Consider the following 4,044-nt stretch of genomic DNA (forward strand, 5'->3'; position numbering starts at 1 on the left):
GTGAAGTCATGTACTTCTGGTGGTCGAACTTAATGGAATGGTGCCTGCAAGCTAGTTCAGGCAGACAACTCGAGCTGCACTGATTCATAGTAACACGTCATCGTCGCTATCAGCTGATCTCAACATCCTCTCATTTGGCGGTCTATTTAAGCTGCAAGACTTCCTGTCTCTTCATCTGCCTTGTCAGTGCTACTGCTGCCCTGCTCCAGTGCTGCGTGCACACTTTTAAAACCAAAATTTCAAAATTCCATGAGTTGTCTGTCTGAACTCTAATGATTTTCTTCGACAGTTTTTAGCTCCTTTTACATTGTGATTCAGTACTGTAACTAAGCTTGAGGGAAGCCAGTGACTCATAACAGAGATGTGTCATCATCGAGAGTGATGTTCAAAATAAGAGATAGTGCTGCTAGTGCTTCAAAACACACCTCGCAGATAAGGCAGATGATCAGCATGCAATACAGGTTCAGCAGTCTCAAGCAAAGCTGAGTGTTTTGATCAGCACGATGAGAACTCCAGTGATATTTTACCCAGGTTGTTAGTCATCACTAATCAGACATGTGTTCCACTATCTGCTTGTATGTGTGATGATTTTTTTTAAAACAGAAAACCTGACACTCCTGTACAGTCCTGTTGATTTCAAACATAAAGACATACAGCAGAATCTCAGCAACAGTGAAATGTAAGATAGCAAAGCTTGTCATCCCTCATTAAAGGCCTACTTGTTGTGTTACTGGGAGATGTCTCCAGGCCGAGAGACAGACCAAGCCCTTGACCCAGTGACCAGTTACTATTCAGAGGAAATAACAGCCCCATTCTTCTCACACTAACAGGAACACACTCCACACCAAAGCAGTCTGAGCTGGCCTGTCAAGAGCAAGTTAGAAGTTATTATAACAAGAGCAGGTTATAATAATTCTACAATGTGTTTTCTCTTACAATGAGCTTTGGGTGAAAAGGGTGTGACAGCATTTTGTGAAGAAATCATGGAAATATTCCGTTAAACATACAATGATAGTTTAACAGATGTTATAACAGCATTGTCAAGAGACAGACAGCTCAAATGAACCCAAGTAAACATATAATGAAGAAATAAAAAAAAAAAAAAAACAATAAACATATTATTCAGTAAAACCTGTTAAAACACTATAAATGCGTTTTTTATTCGTACTATTCATAAACCATCCATGGCCACCTCACAGGACAATTCACTGACTGGTGATTTGAAAAAAAAAAAAGATTTTAAGAGTGCAACAGTTGATCGTATGCAACTGCATACCTGCCAACAGTGGACTTTGAAAAATAGGGAGATTTTCTGGAGTAGCCTATCGTAACATCAGTACCTAGCAACTCCGTCCATATATAACCCTAAACTACAGATTAGTACATTTAATAAATGGATATGTAAGTCAAATACTTTAAATGTCTCTTAATTTCAAGGGTTTGCAGTAAAATATGGCAATGAAAACATACAAAATAAAAAAATATCCATGATGGGTTTTTTTTAGGTTTGAATATAAGGCTCAAGTAGAGGACTTCTTGAAAAACGGTTAGATATTAGAGGATCCTATTAAAAAATATAGTAAAAAATTACATTAAAGGTGACATATTGTGCTCTTTTTTTTATCAAAATATATTGGTCTAAGAGGTCCCCAAAACATGTCTTTAAAGTTTATTGCTCAAAAAAACACTTTGAAATCAGATTTTGGCATGCCTGTAAACCCCTCTTTTCCAGCCCTGCTCAGAACAGGCTGTTTTCTGTGTCTCTGCCTTTAAATGAGAATGAGCTAGCGCTAGCACTTTTTGATGAAAAATAAAAATCATCCACTAGATCTTTAAATCTGCAGACGTTGGGAGTAGAACCGACCATTGTGTTTATTAAGACACCCTGTCCCCTCGGGTTCACTGAGCAAGATGGCTGCCTAGAAGGACACGTCTGACATACCCACGAAATCACCCCAAAATGTGCTAGTTTAACTGTCGTTGTGGTGCTATGAGTTTAAGGGGAACTGATAGTGAAAGACTTTGCTTAGCTCTGCTAAATTAGTGCTAGCACTACAGGTGTGACTAGCGCCAGGCCAGCTGATACAGATCACCGGCAAAGCAGAGAGCAGTGAAGCGAGTGTTCTGTCAGCTATGCAACAGTATTTGGTGAAAGCTACAAAAGAAATGGCTCAAGTTGGGAAGCTCTTGGTGGTTCTTCAAGCAGACATGACCGAAATTAAAGAGTGTAATGCCGAGCTTAGAACTGATGTCAACGGGATTACTCAACGATTAGATGAGATGGAACGCCGAATCTCCCAATTAGAGGATGAGAACCACCAGCTCCGTCAAACAGCAGAAAAAAGCGCTAAAAAGTGCGAGGAACTACATCAGGCGGTTGAAGACGCGGCTAATAGAGACAGACGCCAGAACCTGAGACTAATTGGGCTACGAGAGAAGCTCGAGAATGGAAGACCATCTGATTGTGTGCGGAGGATCATGTCGGAGGCATGGGGATCGAACTGGATGGAACGCAGCTACAACGAGTGCACAGAGCCTCGGCACGAATGCCAGAGGAAGGTCGGTCACCCAGACCGGTCATCATACGCTTTCTGAGCTTCTTGGAGCGCGAAAGGGTTCTCACTGCTGTCAGAGAGAAATATAGAAATAAAGAAGTGATAACTTGGGAAGGTTGCAAGCTCTCTTTTTTCCCGACATGACGAGAGAAACTGCGGAGAAAAGGAAGAAGTTCAAAGAAGTCAGGCACCGGCTTCACACTCTGGATGTGCTCTTCACCCTCGCATATCCAGCGGAATTACGCTTCACCTGGAAGGGGAAAAGAATGGAGTTCATCAATCACCAAAAGGCCATGGACTTTCTGAATGAGGAGGTTACTGAGAAACGTGGATCGCCGGGTGCAACTTGAGCTTTAACATGATGACCAAATGACTGGCCAGCTGATACACAGCGGGACGAATACACAGTATTTTTGGATGAAACAGGAACGCTCCTGTCAAAGTTACAGGAAAGGTCAGGATTTTTAGTTCTGATCCTTCTATAATGGCCTCGATTTCTTTTATAATTCTGAGACACAGTTGAGTATGAGATTGACTTAAATACGTGGACATCTAATACCATGAATTATTTATGTTATAAGTGCAAGATTGAGGATATGGACACTTTTAAGTTTACTGACTACGGATTACCGCGAGGAGGTGCGGGGTCAACATAATTTGATTTAATATATTGTTTCATGTCTAGTGAATATTTAGGCATTTTGTGAATGGGGCAACTACATGCTGTATGGACAACTGTGTTACGCTGGTCAGTATTTATAGGTCTGTATTAATAGAGCACTACAAATAATGGATTTGTGAGGGGTGGTGGGTTGAGGGCGGGGGTCTTGATGGTAACTGCTTCAGTGCGCCTCATGGACCTGGTTTGCGGTGGTCTCTCCTCGGAACAGAAGAGGGGGAGGGGATGGGTACAGGCTCCTATATTAGAAGATGCTTTGTGTTGTTTTGTGTTTTGAAAGGTATCTGTACGGATTTTGTTACGGGTTATTTTATGAATGGGTTTTGAAAGGCAGCTGTGTAACACCTATTATTTATTCAGTCCTCTTGTTAATCAGTGCTACACCTCTCTCCGTGTACAAGCCTCATTATGAGGCAGATAAAACATACATGTTAGAATATGGCTAGAAGTTTGAGGATATTGTCCTGGAATGTAAATGGTCTACATAACCCCATGAAGAGAAAGAAGTGTTTATCATATCTTAAAGCCCAATTAGCTCAAATAGCCTTTTTACAAGAGACCCATTTGACTGCTCCAGAGGCTGCCAAGTTAAAAAGAGACTGGGTCGGTCAGATATATCACAGTTCATTCACTAGTAAAAAGCATGGAGTGGCCATCCTGGTTCATAAAAATCTGAACTTTGTTATCATCAAAGAACAAAAGGATGACGAGGGGAGAAATAAATAATAAATTAGTAGGAGATATTGTTGAGGGTTATACTAAAATAGCTGGTGATTTTAATCAAGTACTAGATGGGACCTTAGATAAAAC

This window comes from Notolabrus celidotus, chromosome 20 (genome assembly GCF_009762535.1).
Source record: "Notolabrus celidotus isolate fNotCel1 chromosome 20, fNotCel1.pri, whole genome shotgun sequence".
Lineage (NCBI taxonomy): Eukaryota > Metazoa > Chordata > Actinopteri > Labriformes > Labridae > Notolabrus > Notolabrus celidotus.